The sequence below is a fragment of the Phlebotomus papatasi genome, chromosome 3 (genome assembly GCF_024763615.1).
Source record: "Phlebotomus papatasi isolate M1 chromosome 3, Ppap_2.1, whole genome shotgun sequence".
In the NCBI taxonomy this organism is placed as follows: Eukaryota; Metazoa; Arthropoda; class Insecta; order Diptera; family Psychodidae; genus Phlebotomus; species Phlebotomus papatasi.
In genome coordinates, this window is record NC_077224.1 from 44,029,106 (window position 1) to 44,051,845 (window position 22,740).

Genomic DNA, 22,740 nt, shown 5'->3' on the forward strand with positions numbered 1-22,740 from the left:
AATTAAGATTTCCAATGTTCACATGTGATGAGTAAAAAAAAGAGAGTTGATAGAGTTTGGGTTGGAGTCCATTGGGGAAGATGCTAGGCTGGAGGATTCGACATTCAACAACCAAGTCAACAAATGTTCGAGCTATTTCCTGGATTGATCGATGACCCATCAGGAGGATAGCTTTTTCGTTCCCTTTTCCACTGTGCATTTGGGTCACTGGCGACAGGTGAAAAACACCCATACGCGAATAGCTACCCCACCCCTAAATTGTTCCCAAAATTCGATGGAAGCTAACCCCATTCATAAAGCACAAATGAAGAGTTGCACATATAGAGTTGCTATTGACATACCTTTGGAATTCTGAATACCCTGAATAGCTCAATGCTACACTCATGAAAAGAATTTGGATGATACAGTCACCTTCGAAATATAAATTTTGATTTTACTAAACGAAGAAGTTACATTCTATATACAGGAGAAAGGAGTTAAATTTTATTTACGATCGTAATGCCCTAGACACACTTACGACTTAAGCCGAGAGACGACTTAGTGGAAAATTATAGAAATGCACTTTAACCATTATTTCTAATATAATTACGCTAAGTCGTCTCTCGGCTAAACCTCATGTCTGTCAAGGCCCTAACCGTTTACAGAAAATTATTGAATTTTTAACCATACAAAATAATATTTGTTAGAAATATGACAGGTTCTAGCATGATTTTAAGAGTTATTGATGATAAAATGAGAAAAATTTAATGAGTGGTTATAATGTTTGTCTGAGTAAAAACTAAAAATTACTTCAGATAGAAAAAGGAGAGAAAATATCAGAGTAGTATGGTTATCAACATTAAGACGGTGATGGCTGCAAAATCAAAGATATTAAAGCGTGTCCACGTTAACATTGAACCAAATGATTTGATATTTTTATGACAGATGTCACTAGCTCCGCATTTTCGTTGTGTATAAATATTATAACACGTGTTTTTACCTTTCTTTTGGGAAAACTCTCTTCAAATTCTGTTCTTTTTTCACTGAGATACGAAATAATAATGGAAAACAGAAAGGAACTGATCGTGTACACGCATCTAAAAAATCCTGGAATTAATTACGCGGACCTTGGAAAACTCACAAATATCTCACGCCAGACCGTCCGGAGGGTGATTCTTCGATTCCTCGAGGACTCAAGAAGAAGATTCGAGGCTTCGCCAATCAAATACTTAAATAAAAAAACTAATATATCTAATAAATCTACAATGAATTAAAGTTTCAAAAAATATTTTTCTTTTTTTTTTAAATTATCTAGACTTTATTTTTAAAGCACTATTTTTGGAAACAATCTTGTCGTGGACACGCTCTATAGATACTATAACTTATATAAACTTCTTTAAATATATTTAAGAGAGGTTAATTTCATGCAAGAAACAGAGAAGCTAAAGAAATGTATATAAATTTAAAGCATCCAAAAATTCAAAATTAGTAAGTGTTTCTAGAATAATTTTAATTTGCTGAATACAAAACCGTTGTTTAATTTAGGATTATGGTAATAAATTTTTCTCCAGAAATTATTTTTTTGGAATTAAAAAAAAATAAAGAAATTAAATCAGTAAAATAACTTTTAAATTTTTTTGCATCAAATAAATTTAATGAATAGTGATTTATATTATTTATTTTCGTCAGTGTGTATTGTTACAATTTAAATCGGTTTACAAATCAATTGGTTTATCCTGCATATTAAGCGTTTTTCCGAGTTAAAAAGCTCGTTCTCTCCAATACAATTTTTCCCTCTGTATGGATTTCCATTGTACCATTGGTTCCAAGCCATTTTTTTTCCAGGCATTTCCAAGCTACAGACATTCGTCGATGTGAAATGCGTTTATTTCGTGCACTTTCCAGATACTCACTAATTCTGCCACTGCTTCTACTGCAATAGACTGCCAACAGCAGTCGTGCAGCATAAATCATTTGCAGAACTAATATGGTGTGCTTTGTTGTCATAAAACAAACAAAAAGATGGGCACAAAAACAGAGAATTTCCACTAGAGCCCATTTTAATAATTCCTATTCCTATAGTAAATAGTAATGCAAATCTACAATTCTATTTCCTAGGTTCCACTCCAAAAATATTCCAGCTATTGTAAATTTTTGGGATTAACAAAAAAATTCTCGGCTCCAAATTCAATTTGTGCCTGCAATAAATTTTCAGTACAATAGTGTAAGCTTCACTGTGCAGCATTCGAGGTGGGAGATGTGAATCGAGGGGGTGTAAAGATTAGCTTCTGGATTAAATATACCACTCTGAGCTTTTAAAAATGCTTTAAAAAAAATTAAACTATTTGATATTTGAATTCTAAAACTTAACACAAAATTAAAAAGTGATCTACACTGGTGGAAATACATATAATTCCACCCATTAATCCTTAAAGAAACTCAACAAAAAAAGAAATGTCGAAAAAAATCATACGTAGGCCATAACATGCTTTTATGCCAACATAAAAAATCGACATTTTGACTTTTTATTCTAAGTATTTTTAGAAAATAATAGAATTTTGTTTTTTAGGGTGGAACTAAGTATAATTCCACTCAATAAATTGAGCGCTATGGTATTTATTTTTGACCAAATTTAGGTTAATATCTTTAATTAATTTCATTTTTAACTATAACTGGTAAATTAACTTCCATTTTCTGTAGTTTTGCATTAATTTTTAACCGCAATATCGTAGGAAAAATGTATGAGGAACAAAAATAAGGGAAAAATTAAAGTCTTGGTGGGGATGGATCTTAGGAACTAAGAAAAATGTCTAGATTCTATCAGATAATTGTCAAATTTGCCAATATATCCATCATACATGCCTCTTAATGTACCTCAAGGGTCAAAAACCTTCAGTTGTTAGAGGCCAAAAGAGCTTTTTGCCTCTAATAGTGTTGCTTTTCAGTGGAAAAAAGAACTTTTCCACTGAAATTTGATCGTAAAATGATGGTTTCTGTTTAGTCTGGTTATATCCTGATGCTTTTGTCTCAAAATGGCATTTGTTAGTGACCTCGGGTCATCGTCGCATAAAAACAAAAATTGTTGTAAAAAAGGCTTTTAACAGTTTAATCAACATGACATGTTTTACGCTATTTTAAAGCTTCAGAGTTATTTTTTTTGCACAAAAATGAATGATAGTTCTTGATTTCACTTGTTTTTACTCGGAAAAACTAGTTTTGAAATTTTAAATTAGCGTAAAACGTGTCATGTTGATTAAACTGTTAAAAGCCTTTTTTGCAATAATTTTTATATTTTATGCGACGATGACCCAAGGTCTGTTACAAGACGTTATGGTCTACGTATGAATTTTTTCGACATTTCTTTTTTTGTTGAGTTTCTTTAAGGATTAATGTATGGAATTATACTTATTTCCACCACTGTATTAAGCCTGTCCATGTGTAATATTTGACAAACTTAACGAAAAGCAATAAATGTAAATGATCCAAATTAAAGATGAAGTACATAAATGTATACATTAATTTTTATAGCATTTTTTAGCTCTAAAAATATTACCCTATGCTATGTCTGTTTCACTATTCATTTTAAAATGTATTAAAAATGATTTTAGAGAAAATAAAGATGATAAATTGTCTACAGCGCTCCAAGCAACACCTCTTAAAAAAAGTATGAAGAAAATTCAATTTATATTCAAAATATTAATGTTTATTTATTTTGTTTTATTTATAACTTAAGACGTTGGCGCTTGTATGCAACTATGCCGAAATTTGGTATACTTACCCTATTATGCCCAACGCACAATAACTAAAATATGAAAACATATTTTCAAAATTTCCTATGAAAGTGAGTGAGATGACTACATCTAGGTTTCATTTACTGTCACTAAAGTGTCAAAAATATGTTTACAAAACTAAAATTATTGTATGTTTGGTACTGTAAGGAACTAACCTCAAAATATAAACATTCTATCTAAAGTATTTCTAGTACATTGACTGAATTGGTTAAAAAAGTTTTCAAAGTAGGGGTTTCTCCCTATTCTTAAAAGGTTGGCAACAAGAAATTGCAATGGTTTTTTTTAGATTCAAGTAGATTGTTATATAAGTGTATTATAATCCTATGTGAGAATTTTTTGAAAAATATTTTTTATTGAGAAATTACAACACTAAAGCCTTATGAATAAGCCCTAGGTTTGAAGCTTAATAAATGCTTCTATAGGGCAAAGCGCGCTACCTTCGGACGATTTATCCTTCGCACAAATCATTTATTTTAATCCGTTATAAAGAATTTTTGCCATTTTAATATTATATTTTAATAGCAAGTCCAATGCCTAAAATTTTCAGAACATAGATATAGGTGAAGTCCATAAAGAACATAGAGAAAAAAAATGAATTGTCCGAAGCTTGAGTCGTCCGTAGGTAGCGCGTTTTCAAAAATTGCTATGCAGAAATTTCTTCAAAATTTGCATTTTTGAAGAAAATTGTTTGCACTGTTGTAGGTTAGAAATGTCAAAAATGCTTCCAATGTGTAGAAGCCTTAAGGCTCAATTTCCTGTTATTTCAGCAACGATAAGATACACATGATGCAAAAAATACTTGAACCGAAAATTTGAAAAATTTGATGACCATAAAATGTTATGTTTATTACAAAGATTTCTTTACTTATTAACTGAAAAACTTTCAGATTTTTATGTACTCAAAAATTACAAATAAAGTTAATTACTGTTAGTTGTGAAGGCCTCTACACATTAGGAGTAATTAAAAAAATGTTTTTTAGGAAAATTTCCCTTATAATTGTGGGCAGAAACGTCAAGATTTTTTAAAAGAGGCTATTTCTGACGGAAACATGCTTTTAGCCGAAGCCTTTGTTACGATTGTTACGAAAACTCTCAAGGAGCCTCTGATAAGACGGATTTTTCGACAGCGACCTATGCTAAATACGTTTTTTGAGCGAGCTGAGGGAGAGTCACCAGAAGTGGAGGAGGTTAGTGCGAGAAGCCCGGTCCCTTAGAGGGACGTTGCAGCCACCTAAGTAAGTAAGTAATGTCGGCGGGAAATCAGTAGCGCAATAGGCAAGACCGTTGGCTCTTGGGCGGATCGATTCCCCGGCTCGACTTACTGTTGTGAGTTCGAGTACCGCCCGATGCAAAGATCTGAATGTCTAATTTAGACAATTTTCACAAGTTAATAACGTTATATAACGCACCGTCTACGCCTAACAACTCCGGAGCATGGAAGAAGCATCCACACAACGGGAAAGGTGCTCCTGGGCGGTCTACAATGGACTTAGCAGATTCTTCCAATCACGGGATATAGACATTGTAAAAATACATAAAAAGGATTACCTTGTAATACAGTATCTCGATACGATTAATAATAATAATAGTAATGTCGGCATCAAAAGAAATAAAAACAATAAAGGAAGACGATATAAAAAAGTACTAATATGTTGGAGGCAAGATTAGCAATTATTTTTGCAAATCTTCTTAAATTTAAGAATTTAAGAATTAAGAATTTAAAAAATTATAATGTTTGCAAGATTTTCTATTTAAGCCGAGACACAAAGGGTAATTGTAGCAGAAAACTGGGATTTTTATCTCAGACATAAACCACACTTAGATATTTTGCAAGAGTCACTAGTGCACAGTAAAATAGGATGCAATATCGAAATATTTCAATAAAGTTCACAAAATATTTGTGTTACTTCTTCCACTGTTAGGAAAAATTTACAAGAATAATTGCTTTTAATGAGATTGACAGCTATAGAGATTAGTCAAATTACGTTAATTTACGGAATTTCCTTAAATACATCTCTATAGTTTATAAGAATTGCTGATTTTTTATTAAAATTCAACAAATTTAGTAACATTGTATGAAATAACAACATTATTTGCATTGCTGGAGGAACATGCAAGAGTCTTCCGGGGAATCATGTGGTGGAAATTCCTGTGGAAAACCTTGCGTTTCTTCATCATTATATTGTGCACTTTCATCCCTCACTCACCTTCACTTGATGGTGCTGGCAAGTAGATTACGGTGAGACTTTTATACCCTTCAGAGTTCCAGAGAAATATCCCTAAAAATTGCGCGAAGCGCTGAAATTTTAATAACTTTAATGCAATATCCATACGTGAGGCAATTTAGTTTGTTTATACATCCCCATTAAGCTTAGCACCTGGTGCAGACACACACACACACTCCCAATTCAATGAAGAAAAGTGGGTGAAATTTCCACAAGGGTGAGCTCGGCATGAAAGTTTTCCCAATAACTTCCACAAGGGGTTGGGTATGAGAGTGAGGGCTTTTGCAGGGGGATGGCAAAGTCAGTGTAGAAGTGTCTAGTGCTTATTAAGGACGTAATTCTCTTAAATACACGTCATGAGGTGGCCAGATTACTCTCTCATGTCTGCATGGTGGTTAATTTTGTTAACTTGCTAAAACTGTAAATTAAAATTCCCATGTGAGCGTCATGCTGGAGCATTTTCGCTGGGAATGTAAGGGATTGATTTTTCATCTCAGCACTACCTGGTAATTAGTGCAATAATGAAGATTGATTCATTTTAGCACTTTACCTATACAAAACACTTCTAATCATTTAGCTCAATTTTGCGGGTTTCGCATCATACAAAAATATTTAATAAGCTAAGTAAATTGAGTTATATTAAATTGCTTTAATTTATGAAACATCTATAAAGTTTATTTAGTTATTCATGGCATTAGGGTAGAGTCAGCCCTTTTCGCCATGTAAGCACTTTTTCGCCACCTAATATAAAACAACTAATTTAAGGCATTTAAGAATAAAAAGCATTTCAAGACTCATTATATATTCTGTTCTAATATCCCAATACGTTATTACGTATTATATTAATTGTAAATCGTTTTAAAACAGGTGGCGAAAAGTACTGAAACAAGCATAATTGGGGAAAATGCATATTTTTCAATAAGATGCTCTCAAATTCTCGAGACGTGTCCTAGATATATAAATAGATATGGCTTCAAAGTATATTTATACAAAAATTCATTTTAATCTGACAAAAATATCACACCTTACGAGGCCCCTAAAGCTTAATGGTGGCGAAAAGTACTGACTCTGCCCTATTTAAATATTTTCTCAAAGGAAACGATCTTAAACTCATAACTCAAATTATAAATATTATAATATAACCGCAGTATAGATTGGGCAGTATTTTCATAAAGATAGTCTCAAACAAACAAACAAACAAACAAACATACGGACAAATAGAAAAGTAAATTCGAGAAAGTTAAATCGTTTAAGGATACTTTACAGATTTCAGTACCTTTCTACAAAATCCAGAATTAACCAAATCGGTTGAAAAGTAAGACTTCCAGAGAGGTCAAACTCTGACTATAAAAATGTCAAAATGGCGATTTTTAGCTGAGATTTCTTTACAATCCTCAGCTTTTGTGGTCCTTGGTGAAATCCGACCTCGTCAGATCGGACCCAAATTTTGGATTTACATGTTTCGACACTCATAGATCACGAATATCATATGCGCCAAAAATCGATATTCGTGGACGTCCTGTTCCGTCCATCCGTCCGTCCGTCGTATAAGCATTTCTGGAGAGAGAACGGAAAAAGATAATGACAAGTGGATTTAGGCAAGGGTTAAAAATCGATGGCCGGCTAGATGTATGTGATGTCAGATCCACCCCGACCCTATCCTTCTGCCATTTTGGAACACACCCAAATTTTGACTTATCAATAACTCAGCCCCTAAGATATCGATCGATCTCAAATTTTAGTATTTAGCATGCTATAGCTGGACTTAAAAGTATTCGATCAGTACTAAATTTAAGCCCCGTCTAACCCGAGCCACAAGGCGTCAAAAATTGGATTTTCAAATGTTCATAACTCCAATTCTAAGAATCGAAATTCGAAAAATTTTCGTGTTTTGGAAAGCTCTCGTGGAGTTCTACAATTCTTTGATACCCCAAATTTCATTCAATTTAATAGATTAATCGAAAATCTATTTTCGAATATCATTTGACTTATCACTGGTTTAAGTCATACGTATGTATGGACGAAATGCTCGTCTTAAATATTCATAAAATTATTATTATTATTATAAAATATATCATAAAATAAAAGAAATCGTCGGAGCGGCTTTCAAAATAAACCAAAAACCATGGTTTTGTATAGGTTGATAGGGGCAGAGGCAAAGGAAGAAAAACGTTTGGACAATTTTTTTATTGGGGGTCATCCAAGAGCGGAAATTGATATCTCTTGTCGTTTAAGCTGCAAAAAAAAAGTGGATTATATCAATCATGTATAGTCCCAAATAATAATTAAATAATAAATAAATTCAATTCAATTTCAATATAATAAGGGAATGCGTGCTAACTTCGGACAACGCATTTTTTTCTATGTTCTTAATGGATTTAATTCATGACTCTTTTCAGGAAATTTGAAGCATAAAAATAGATATTATAATATAATAAGTCAAATTAATTAAAAACATATTAAAGACTAAATTTTTGAATCTTGAGTCGTCCGATGGTAGCACGCTTTCCCCTACTACGCTATCTTTAAATTCGAGCACTAAAATACACAATTTAAGAAATAAAAATTAAAAAAAAAAGATTTAATTTTTTTTGCTCTAAGTTAACATTTGATTTTAGCCGCATATATTTATTATTTATTTTATCAAATTACGAAAAAGGCGAAAAATTACATTTTAATTTTTAATGGCAATGCTATACCTGTGATTTTTGCAAATTTGAAATTTATTTTAATTTATAATTTTTCAAAAAATCTTGTTTAAAACTTGATCGACACGTTTGGATACTATGCCAAAAACAGAAAGCATTCTTTTGTAAAATTCGTCTTGAATTTTGACTTGAAATACTGTGAGTGGCATCATATGCCAGGACGGTGAGTGTTAGATGGATTACATATTATAAAATATTCCTTCCAATAAGTCCTCCCGCAGCTTTCACCATCCATCTGATATCACAATTTCCCGTGGATACTAATATTCTTCGAAGATGCACAAATATATTCATACTCAAACATACACATGATTTGGGCGGAGGGTGGATGAAGGTGCGATAATATGTAAGTATAGTGATTTGATATATTCAAATTTTCAGTGCTTATGGCATACCAGAGAATGGGTGGAAATTTATGAGCATGCCATTGTCTTTTGTCACAAAACCGCCGCTGTCGACACCTCCACGATTTTGTCATGAACACCCGCACATGAAACCCCAAACCCAGAAGATATCCCAAAGAGCCATTTCTTCGGTCCGATGCAGAGAAATTCGTGTTTAATGGTCGTGAATTTCCGAAGGGGTATCTCCTTGGTGAAACCTCGATTTAAGCGATGATGAATGGCTAAGATATTTCGTAGTTTGCTCAAATCTCTCTCGAAGTAATGCTTGATTAAGGAGGCAAATTCTAACGGATAGTTTTAAAAAGAATGTTAAAACGCCTTCAGTTAGACAAAATTTGTTCTGGGACTCACTAAATGGATCTTTCAAATGATAAGTTCCAACTTCCAACATTGATGTTAACCCTTCAGTTATATTTTTTTCTGTACAGGAAAATAAATCAGAAAATAAAAAAAAAACAGAACATAGAGGAACGGATTAATATTTCGGATAGCTTGAATATTGTACACTTTGTGTAAAATGTCGGACACTTTGATTAAATTGAATAATTATTATCGAATTAGGGTAAAGTGATACAAGTTGGACAATTCACCGGTACAAGTTGGATAGGGATTTTTCTTGATAAATGCAGTACTAAATTTTTTTAAGCACAAGGAATCAAATTATAAAAATAAAGCATTACAAATACACAAATAAAAATGAAGTACTAAATTCATCAAGAAAAAAAGCCCTGTCTAACTTGTACCACTTTACCCTACATTTCCTAGATTTACTTTTAATTATTTATATAATTAATTACTCATTTTTTTCAAAAAAAAATATTAATAAAAAGTCCGTTCACTGGTTTTACTGAAATTGCAGTGTGAATATGGCTTTCTAAAAAATGTAAAAGGCCTTTGGATTGATTGCAATGACATATAGTAAGATATAAATAATTTTATTTTAATAATTTTATTCTTAAAAGATTTTCCTAATTTGTATTTATAGAGTGATCAAAAAATAGACATTTGACATTTGTGATTCGCTAAAGGCCAGTCACGCTTCTAATATCGTTCACTTGTGTTGTTTCTGAAAATTAAACCGATTTTTTATTTCTAGCTTTTATTCTTAAGATAATGTGCAGTATAAACCCCTGATTTTGAGCTATATATATATTTCGACTCCTTACCTCCTAAGGAGTCATATTTAGATGTAATTTTGGAAATCTGAAGTTTCGAGTTTTTTGACGTCATGCTGTTTGTCTCTCCGTTAGTCCGTTACCACACTTATAGCCTAAACCCTAAGCGATAGCGACTTAGAACTTTCGGGAACCCCATAGGTCGACTCCAGGACTACGAACATGCTTCTCATTTCCTCCCACTCCTCCCCTTCCCATCCAAAATCATGTTTTTTGGGATTTCACAAAGACGCGTCCTGTGATTTTTTTATTTTTTGATATGTTTTAGAAACTATCCAGGTGGGCATTTCGTTCTTATATGAAAATCTCATTGAATCATTCCTAATAACGGTTTTTCAAAGGTCAAATTTTAAAAAGGCTTTAGAAAGTGTATTTCTCATTCGATTGGCATCATGTTTGAGCTGGTTAAAAAGGTCTTGGAATCCTTAACAAGCCTGAACCGATTGCAGCTGCTTATGAACCGATTCCTAACTGATTTTTATCCGAAATTCCATTATATGACTCCTGAAGGCTATTTTGGGAAATCTTTTGAGTGATTCATAAATCGGTAATGAAACGGTTATAAACCGATAAGTAATTTTCGTCGGAAAATTAATTTTATTAATCTTAAAACTATTTTGGGGGATCTTTTAATTGATTTATGAATTGGTTTCATTTGAGTAGAGGTAAATAATGAATGATGCGAAAGTACTTTTGAGGTATAGCATCTAAATCAAGACTTCGTACACTTCGCAAAGCTTTGGAAGCTTTGGCACCCTTTTTGTAGACCATCTTGGCTTAATTTACTGCCGAGTTTATAAAGTTTGAATTAGTAAAAACGAAATAACAAAAAAATTAATTTGTTTTTAAAATATAATCATTAAAAATTGAAACATTTACCTAAATGCAAACCATCTGAAGTATTGTCCCGTTTCCTTGGATAGTTCCTATCCATTAAATAAAATTAAAATAGTGCCTTAATTTCATGCTTGATTTTGTATAGTCCCTTAATTGTAAAATGCTTTGCTTGGGGCATGAATAAATGTTTTATTATTATTTTTATTATTATTATTATGTTAATTATAAGAAAAATGAATTTATCAACCGTTGGTGTTTGGCATAGGGTAAGTGTGCCAAATTTCGGCCAGCTTTATATTTCGACCACTTTGAGTGTAATTTCGGCCAAGCAAGTAAATGAATTACAATTATGGATTTAATCTTCGATTAGTCAATGAATTTATTTGCTTTTAAATATTTATTAATTTTTTATGTATTTACATAGAAATCGTTAAATTTTAAGTTTAATTTGAATTTAAATTGTGTTGTAGAAACTCCGTGTGGAAATAGTCTTACAAAAAATGTGACAGATCGCCTGTATTTATAGCAGTCTTGTGATTTGTGGTGAAGTGCAAAAGGTTTTCCTTCGATGTTTTTCATAAAAGTTGATTAGTGTTCATTAAAGATTCTTTCTGTTTAAGTTAATAGTGAATCAATCTTTAAATCTCGGGTAAAATTTCCCAACTGGATCCTGTAGTTTTCGCAAAAAGGTAGATACTTTGTGATCGTCTCTCCGGTGAGGTAGTGTTGCCTATTCCGGCAACATCTTTTGCTTTCCTAAATTTCTTATTTATTTTATTTTATTTTTTTTCAATTTCTGAGTTTTACAATGCCCATAGGAAAAAGCATCGCCTTTATGAAAAAGAAGATATGAAATAGGTCTTGGAAGAGTTCAGGAAGGGCAAACTACTACGGGAATCTGCGCGTCAATTTGTGATGCCAAGGTAAACTCTTCAGGTCTTCGGGACAAATTACACAGAATATTTCAGGGCTTGTGGGTCATATAAACGTAGGGGGAAGTGGGGCACCTTTGAAACTGGGGTACCTTTGAAATTGGGATTTTTCGCCTATTTTTAAATAAAATTGAGCCTTATCGTGATATAATTTTGCTTCTCAATCTATTCGTGCAGCTAAATTATATCACGATAAGGCTCAATTTTATTTCAAAATAGGTGAAAAATCCCAATTTCAAAGGTGCCCCAGTTTTAAAAGTGCCCCACTTCCCCCTATTGAAGAAAATATTTTTAAACTCGTTCCGTAAAACCTTTAGAAATTTTCTATCCCTTTGCTTCACAAAAGGTGGTCATAAACAAGATGGCCGGTATGACACTCAAAGTGGCCGGAATACCACCCAAAGCAATGTCCATATTTTAATTACTTTTTCAATTTCAATATTTTAGGAACCGATTTAAAGAAAACAAAGATGATAAACTAGTTTTCAAGGTTCCATACAATCCTCCCGGAAAGGAAGTAACAAAGAAATTTCAATATGTATTAAAAATATTGCATTTCAAACTTAGGGCTTCGGTGCTTATTTGGAACTGTGCCGAAATGTGGCAGACTTACCCTATGTCAGCAGCCGTCAGTGTCAGGCGAATAATGAAGTTCCGTTTAACGGAGAGCTCATGTAGTATTCTTTTATTAAAATCAAAATTGTCTAAAACGAATTAATATAAGATTTGACCACAAAAAAGGTAATTGAAGGTTTAAATGGATTTTTTGGCTTTAAATAAGCCATAAATTGCAAACGTAAAATTCCTTTTTACGATCTCCTCGCCACAGATTTTCCGAGATTCGCGCTAAAATCCTTGAATTAGTTGCCTGTTTGGGATTTCAAAGTATAGCCTAATTCATTCATTGTGAGTAATTAATTATTTCAATTAACCGCAGTGGAATTTCCGTGGCTTAAGGTTGAGGAATGGAGCGAGGTGTAGAAAGAGTGAAGCAACAATTGCGAAAGTCCTTGGCGGGAAGATCTAGCAGTAGGGGAGCTAAAGGAAAATTGGTAGATGTTAAATATGAGTTCGGCGAGGGGAGAAGTTCAATATTGAATATTAAAGGCTAACGGGAAAAGGGAATTATTGTGTGTTAGGAGGAAACGACCACTCTAATTAAACTTGATGATGGCAGAATATTGATATATAAGACCAATGGTGCTTGCAAGAGTGTTTTCGGTTATGGGATAAATGGCCAACATAAATTGACAGAAAGTAGGTATAGTCAAGAGCGAGAAATTTTCATCTCTTGCCCAATTTTCGCAGACTTTTCGATATATTTCTTGGGAGCACTTCAAGGAGAGTCTTGGTTGATGTTGATTCTGAGATAGTTAACCATCCTTTGAAGTCTTTTAATTTTTGTCTTGGTCTTGTATGAGAAAAACATTAAGGCAATCAAGCATTTTCTTAAGAACTCTGTGAAATGGTGAGATGTAATATGATTCTAATGAACTTTTCGATTGTTCATTCCCTTTTTTGATAAGGACTTCTCACTGACTCATTTAGCTTTGATAAAATATTTTCTTTCTCTTATTCAGAAGTGGGAATTTGTATTACAATTCTAAAAAATCCGGATTTTGCTGACATGGTTTTCTGTCTTTTAATGAACTTCTATCACTTAATAAAAACCATAAGCGATTATTAAAATTTTCTCTGGAGAAGTTTAACGTTTTTTTGTGCAGAAATCTATTGTTAAAATTATTGGTTTTAGCATTTTCTATTATGCCATAGCCAGAGTTCGAACTGGAACGTTTCATTCATGGCTTATAAATGCATTCTGAACACGATTCTCTCTTAGAGTTGTGTCTGCATGGGGCCAAAAGACAGGGGGTAGCGCAGATGCTGAGGGTTGGGTACTGAAGGACCCAGCTCAAATTGGAGTTGAGGCGCTATAGAGAATTCTGTATGAGAGACTCTGTCACCCAACTGGTGGAGACTGAATTAAAGACCGAAGCGCCTTTTCACGTTTCCACCCACTCAGTTGTTGGAATTCTTTTTCTCTGCTCCTTTTTTTATATTTTATCTTTAGCCTTACATCCGGTTTTGGGGGCAGGGGGGATGGGTATTATGTTAGTTTTGTGCTTTTGGGGATGAGCAACGACAGAAACTCAGTATGGCATCAAAATGATGAGGCGAGCGTTCAAGAAAATTCCAATGTTGCGACTATATGGGAAAGGAGATGGGCGTGTAGATGAGTTGTTCGCGTCCAGAATTTCAAATCAAGCAAACCTCAGTCATTGCCTATATTTCACATTTTCCTTTATAGACAAAAAGTATGTGAGTGTGCAATAAAATTTTCTCCTGATACTGCACAATATACTTATTCAACTACCATCCCCTTTTGTTGGTACTCTCTTTTCATTTCTCAAAAGAGCTCAACTTGGGAAATCATCAAGGAAATCATACGAGTGCATATGAGGTAAGAGCCAGGGCTAGAGGGGACCCTAAAGTGCACCTTATTCTCAGCTATTTTCACGCTACAGCGAAGGAGTTGATGGGGAGAATAAATTGACTTAAACGATTTTCACATACAAACACCCAATTTTTGTTCTTCCAGCTCTATCGCACGTTTGGACAGTTGATGCATGAGCTCTGTCAGCTGAGCTTTAAGTAAATTTTCCCTGCACTTTACCATCCATCTCAGATTATTCATAGATTACAATTTGATTTATCGTTGTTGGAGAATTTTAATGAAAACACTTCAGCTTTGGATAAGAAATGATCAGATATTTATCAGTACCTTACAGGGAAATACTGCTATAAAAAGAAAACTTTCTTATTATCTAACATACCTTAATTCATTGTCTGCATTGTCCGTAATACTAAAAGTTTTTAAAGAAACTATCAATGTTTTCAATGACTTCAATGCTTAAATAGCCTCTTTGTGAGAAGTTTTCCTTAAAATGCAACATTTTGAAGTGACGGGGTAGCAACAAACACGGGGTAGCACCAAACACGGGGTAGCCCCAAACACTAATTTTTATTTATAAACTACTTGGGCTATTCGACAATTTCTTTAGCGGATAAGCATCCACATAATGCCTTTAAATTTCTATAAGTCTTGTCCTGACACTGAGAAAAAATCGGGGGTGCGATTAACTTTTTTTTCATAAATTTAACACTTTTTAGGTGAAAAAATACATCAACATTTTTTAATGTTAAATTTTACACCTTTTTAATGGTAAAATTAACATGAAAAATGGTATCTTTAACCCCTAATACATCCAAAAAGCATAATATTTACACCGATTACGGATCAATACTGCAGAGTAAAATAAACATTTCCGGAATGTTATTTTAACTTTTTCGGATTTCAGTGTTTGGTTCTACCCCGTGTTTGGTGGTGTCCCAGATTCCCCCAAGGTTCCAAAGAAAATGCTTCAAAAACAAAAGACAAAAAGCTATCCGTGTATTAATTTTTCGCAAGATTTTTGGGTACATACCGCTTTACAACCGAACAAATTGATTGACCAATTTAAAAAGCATTTCAAATAGGAAATTGCTTGAGAAATGTAGGTTTTAAAATATTTTAGCATGAGTAACAAGCTTTCGAACAAATAAAAAAGGAAATCAGAGAAAGATAAATCATTTACGAGTACTTTACCGACTCATGACTGATTAAGTTCGATCTAGTCGGGTTGGAAATTTTAAGGCCTTTAAAAAAAGCCAAATTTAAACAAATCGGATGAGAAATAGGCTCTCTACAGTGAGTAAACTTTGACTTCGAAAATTCGAACTTAGGACGAAAAATTTGCCTTGACTACCTCTAAAACATATTCGAAATTTAATAAAAAATCTAGGAACCGTATTTAAAATAAACCAAAAAACATAGTTTAGGGGATATGAGAAAAAAAACGGCACTAGATAATGTTGACTCATAGGGGGTCTTCAAAGACCAGAAGTAGATATCTCTTGCCGTTTGGCCTCTAGCCGTATCACAAGTTAAAAAAAGTGGATTATATAACTGCTCTCTCTCTTTGAGTTCGAGTAGTAAAATACGTAATATTAAAAAAAAGGTTTTTAAAACTTTACTTCATTGTATATTACTTTGATAATTGGAAGAAGGACTGGCGTGATACGTATAGAAAGGGATCACTCCGATGATGGCCAGTGGGTTTGAAGTCACCTCACAAGAAAACACTTTTCCAATCTTGCCCAGAGCTTTCGGTCTCGGATATGAACCTTCTTCAGTGGTCGACTAAACTATGTTTCTTGTACTTTATAATGCCGGATTCAGACTGGAGGTTTAGCCCAGTTCTCGAGAGCCTCAAAAATGTAAAATACAAACAATTTTCCTGATTCTTCAAAATCTAATGGATAATTCGTCCTTCACATCCAATCCTAAACAAAAATTTCATAAAAAATCTTGCAGGAAAAGGAATTAGACGAATTAAGCCATATGGCTAATCCTTAAGTCTGAAGCCCGTATAAGGTTCGTTATTTCGTGTGGATTTAGAAAAGATATCATCACTTTCAAATTATATCAATTGGGAAGGTTTTTTGGAAAATTATTTTCACCGATTTTCAACTTTTTTTTAGCAAATTTTCTTGAGGTACGGATTTGGATGTGATGTGGATTGGCACTTTGGACCAAAAGCTCTGGGCAAGATTAAAAAAATGTTTTTTTTTTGTGAGGTGACTTCAAACCGTGAGAGCAGGTCTCTTGGGAATAATTTTATCGCGTGAATGTGTTTTACAAAGAGAAAAGCTGAGATAACAAAAACATACTCAAATGATCAATATTCAAAGAATGATTTGCAGGATCTAAATGATGCATCGTGAAGAATCCGGTGAGCGTCGGTGATATGGGGCAGCTCAGAAAAACAACTACTTTGCCCAAAGCTTTTGGCTCAGACTCCAAGCCTTCCTCAGTGACTGGGCGGGAAAGAGTATTTCTTTATTTTCTGCTTTCCGTTTCCTTGGGAAGGGGGCAAAATGTCCCAGGCTTTGCGGAATGTTCGAACTCGTTACTTAGTTGCTATACCTCAAAAGTGCTTTTTCATCTCTTACCGTTTTGGATCCCCAAAATAGTTTTAAGAGAAATAAAATTTGGGACAAGAATTACTTATTGGTTCCTATCCGGTTCATTACCGGTTTACAACGGATTTGAACGGATTTATAAATCACTCACAACATTGCTCAAAATACCTCAAGAGTAATATAATGGAATTTCGGCTAACTTTAGTTATCAATTAGTTACAAACTATCAATCGGTTCATTACCGGTTCATAAGTAATCGGAATAGGTTCAGGCTTGTCAGGAATTCCGAGACCTTTCCAACGAGCTCAAAAGTGATACCATTTGATTGAGAAATACGTCTTGATTTGATTGAGAAATATTTAGAGAGTTATCAGGAATGATCCAACGGTATTGTCGTATATGGACGAAAGGTCCATCTAGGTAATTAAAATGAAAATAAAAAAATATATAGTTTTGAAGGGGCTGGGGAGAGGTTGGAGAATATAACAAGCATGCTAATGATTCTAAGGTCAACTGTTGTGGGACCCGAAGGTCCCAAGTAACTATCTCTAACCATTTTGGTAACGGCAAAATGGACAGACGCGCAGACAATTGGAATATAATGTGGCATTACTTAATTATAAATTGCAATTGGTTGAACTGAGTTAACATATCAATTGGTAAAATTTAAAAATAAAACAATATACAATAATTTATAAATGAGTTAGTAAATGAAAGTGTCCAAATTCTTCCGTTAAGTTGACCACAAGTATTCATTTAAATACTAAGATAAATTTGCTTATGGCGATTCAATCTTGTGATGTGAATCTACAAGCTATGATAAAGAGATAGAATATATTCGTGAATTTGCATGAAATTGCCATTCCTTAATTGTGAAAGAGATTGCAAATTGTAGAAATTGCAGCGTGATTGCCGTGGAAAACATGCTGAGTGGGGCAATTGGTATTTGAGGCATTCAACAAAAGGAGATGCAACGAAAACGGAGCTCTAATGGAAGATTTTCAATGATGCTGGGTAAGTTGGGAAAATATTTGGGATTGATGGAGCTAAGGCGGGAACCGCAGAAGTGTATAAAGAAAATATTATGTTGTTGTGTTGTGTACCAAAAACTGCAGCCAAATCGTTGCAATAGCATTATTTCGCTTCAATTGAACAAAAATATCCGTCCTACGAGTACCCTGAAGGCTCTTCTTGTCGCAACAATGGAGTGAAAAACCCCATGAAAGTCGCTATTTGCAGAAATTTATATACTCCCTCCTGTCGTCTCCACATATTGTCATTGGAGGTAAAAGCTTTATGCGCATTTCAACTCTTAGACCCATACTTTTCTGCAGTGTGACAAAAAGATTGCACAAGCAAAAGACATTCTCTCGGCACTTTTTGCAAAAAAGAAATAAGCCCCTACCTCCCCTAATGCCCCAAAAATTGTATAGAATTTTACCCTTTGTTGGGATATTTTGCTATTTTGTGTCTCTTCCTCTATTGCACTTTACATTCGCCCATCGTGTTCTTTTCCCCTTGCCACTGATTCAACTTCCGGTCCATACTATGTAGGTCAAAGTGAAAAGAGGTTGAAGGGTCCCGAAAAGTCTTCTGTGCACAAATACTATTTTTCTAATTTTTCTTCGGTCTTTTTCTTGGTTCCTGAATCCTTTTGTTGCACGAAGAAAAATCATGGAAGACAACACAAAAAAATTGAATCAGTTCTAGTCCATTTATTTTCAATTGAAAAGTCTATTCGGATAAATTGATTGTTCAACATAAAATTGATATGTTCAAACTGTTTTTTTAATGTAAATTTAGGTGTCTAATACACAGTAATAAAAATAATTGCTTGTGAAGGTGGAGAGATGCGAGAGAAAGTGAAAAAAAAACTTCCTTAGAAAATATCCACTTATGGGTATTCCGAAGACTCTTAGTTTTCGGGTTTTAACTGAAGTTTAATACAAAATTTAGTATAAGAAGGTTAAGTAATATCATATGCCTAAATAAAATAATCGTTTATTAATTTATTAACCGTTTAAGGAAGAATGTTTAAGTTTTACCCCAAAACAGATTTCTAATGTAACAATCACAATTTTACAAGTTGATTTAGGCTTATCACAGGCTTTAAATTGTTCTAATATTAAATGTATTTATTTGACAAAACTAGCCGGATTATCTCTATTCCTATTTCTATACAAACCTCTATTTTATGAGTTTTGTTGAATAATAAGTTTTGTGTGTCATAATGTCGTCATGCAGCTTGTTTTTTTCAGAATTTCTAACAGAAAGTCAGAGAATATGCACGCTTTTTTATCCTTACAATAATTTAATTAAAATAATTTAAAATAAATAAAATAAAGTAACTCTAACGTCTAACTTGCAAAAATTTCCCAAAATCTTATCTCCTTTGTTACTTTTTAACTGCTCGAACTCCAAGAGAGAGCAGTTTCCACAATTCAATTCTTTTTTCAAATTTTCACCATCCTGACTGCTAAACGGTAAGAGATATTTACTTCTGGTCTTCGGTGACCCCCCTCCCCTCCCACAAGTCAACATTCTCCAGCTAACTTAACTTACCCGAATCACCCCCTATCCCTTTCATCCACTCCAAAAACAAGTTTTTTTGACTTATCTCAAAATTGGCCCTAGCGATTTCATTGATTTTTGGATATATTTTGTAGTTAGTCCAGCTGAACATTTCGTCCTTAGACGCCTTTCACCGGTTAAATCACCATCTTGAATTATTCAAGATCAAAGGCTTAACTTTCACCCGTTTTGCTTAATTAATTAATTAAAAGGTTAATGATTTTTTGAAACCCTCTTCTTGACCAATTTTCAACTTCGAGATGGTTTTGTGGTGATATATAGACAAATTAAATTCGACAATAATTTTTAAAGCACCAGAAAAAATTGCGAAAAGAAATATAAGGCAGAGTTCTTTCTCGGAAGTTCAAGCAGCTCACAAAGCCTCGAACCGAACGCTTTGTCACTCCTTTGTACAACTCTTTCGTTTTTTTTTTTTTTTAGAAAGTTTAGCAAATAATATATTAATATCCATTTTCGAATGCACTTTTCTATAGGGTAAGGGCTCATAATTTTGGACAGTTTCTAAATTTGGACACTTTGAGGATAACATTGGACACCAAAAATAAATTGATTAAAATTATGGATTTTTATTCCAATATTTCATGAATAATAAATTCTATCTAAATATTTGTTCTTTTTGGGAGATTTTAACACATAATATGTTAAATTTTGAATATGATTTGAGTTAAAATTGCTTTGTTGAAAATTCAGTGTGAGCAATTGCTTACGTGAAATATGATAGATCTTCGTGTTTACTTCAGTCTTATTTAGCTGTGGTGAAGTACTAACATTTTTTTCTCAATGTTTTTCAGTGATAATATTAAATATTCATTGAATATTCTGTTGATTCACGTTAACGGTGATTTGTACATTTGACCTGAAGTGAGATTTTCCTTGGGGATGAGATTTTTCGCGTGAAAAATTGGAAATTTTATAAGAGATTCACCAGTGAGATGATATTTCTTATTTTGGACAGATGTTTTTTCTCTCGAAATTTTTGTGACGACTTGGTTGTACAAATGCCTGGAGAAACAAAGGAGCATCATCTCTACGAAAGAGATGTAACGAGAAATGCCTTGAAAGGCTCCCGGAAAGGTCGGGGAATGAGCAAATCCGCACATATTTGGAGTACCGAAGTCAACTCACTTTAATAAATGATATGGAAAGTTTCCGGGCTTTTGTGACATTCTACGGTTCCCTTACATGACCAGGAAGAGGACTTGGTAAGATAGGTTCATGAAATGAAGAACAACGGGCATCCTTTTGAGGCAGATTAGCTGTCCAAATCAACAGCCAAGGTGTCCGAAATTTGTTTCAAATTCATCTCAACATATCAATTGATTTTTAAAGCTATTAAGAGTAATTTTAGTAAAAACAAAGACATAAACAGCTTGCCAAGTTCCTAAACAACCCTTCTGAAAATAGAGTAACAAAAAATTCAATTTGTATTGAAAATATCATAATTATAACTTGGAACATTGATGCTTATAACCAGACTGTCCGAAATTATGAGCCTTTACTGAATTCGAAATTAAGAAATAAAGAGGTGAAAGACGAATTCCACACTTTCTTCTTAACATTGAAAACTCTTTAAAAAATTATGGCAGGAACAAAAATTCCTTGAATGTCAAACCAAAAGAAGATGACTTCATGATGACTATCTGAAAAAAAGCAGGTGAAGTCTATGTTAAAGTTGAAAGGGAAAATTCAATTTCATCACACGGGAAAACGTGAATTGTTGACGTTGAAGAAAGACTTCACATTTCAGTTTGAAATTGCTTTTAGAATTTTTGTTCATCGAGGTAGCGAATTATTGTCAAAAATTGTCATTTCTTCTTGTGACTAACATGTGAATCAGGAATCATGTGTAGAAATCCATCGTTGAGTGAATGAGAAAGTGATATGTGAAGAAAAGGATTTTCTAGGGGCATTAAATCAAATAAATGTGCCATTATTGTCTACATAGAATGGTTGAATGTGAAAAATTGTCTTCTATAGAAAACAGACTATTCGGTTCGTTGGGCCTAGGAAATAGGGTCAGCAGGGGATATAAATGGGTGTGACACGTGAAGAAATTCCTGAGTAGTCCTCACACGGAAGACCAATTAGAAAACCCAAGCTTTTACTTCTCTCCATTCCCAAAAAAAACGACCTCTTCTGCCTCTTAAAAATTTTCTCTCAATAGTAGTAGAAAATTGTTTTGTTATGGGGCTGTTTGTTGGGAGGGGGAGGTGGGGGTGATATGACAAAACGGTGGGCTGGCAAGAGACATAAAATACAAATATTATTAATGGACAAGGTTCGGCCGTTGACCAACGAACAACCCTTTCATTGTTAACAAGGCAATGTTGGAACGCATGGAGTGGACTGTAAAATATTTTGGGAGCCATTTGACACGCACACGAATTGCCCTTTCTGGAGCTCTTTTTTTACCACTCTGAGGGTAGATTCTGGGGGGCCATGGTCATAGCCATCAGCTGCATACCAGGAGTGGTTCTTTCTGTTGCCTCATTCCCAATCCCAGAAAAAAAACATCCTAAATTCCCATACAAAAGTATATTCATTCCCATACCCTGCTGTAACTATTTAGATTTTCTAGATCTGGTGAGTAGGTGCTTGGTAACCCAGCTTGAGTACACAAAAAATCACGAGGAAAATTTTAATCTGACTGAGGATTGAGAAAATGTCCTCAATCTACCAAGAAAGTCGGTCAAAATTGCCTTAAGTGAAACCGCAGTGTGAGAAAAATCTTGAAGAAATAGGAATCTCTTTCACCATTTAGGTGTGAGGATTTTTTATTGAGAAAATATACAGATAAATGTTAAAAATAATGTAGCAGGATTTTATGTTATTGTGGATACAGATGACTTTGCTCTCATGCTGTATGCTGTACGTATAACCTTTTCGTTATGTTTCGGCCACAACAATGGTGACCGGAACCGGACTTTCCGGTTACTTTTGTGATCCAGTGATCTTGGAAATAAAGCGAAGGAGGATGATAGTAGTCATTGCTGTGTTTTCAATCAGAAACGTCGTCTATTTGCCAATCCCTCCTTGCCACATTTTTCAACCCAGATAAGTTGGGTATCCCCCTTA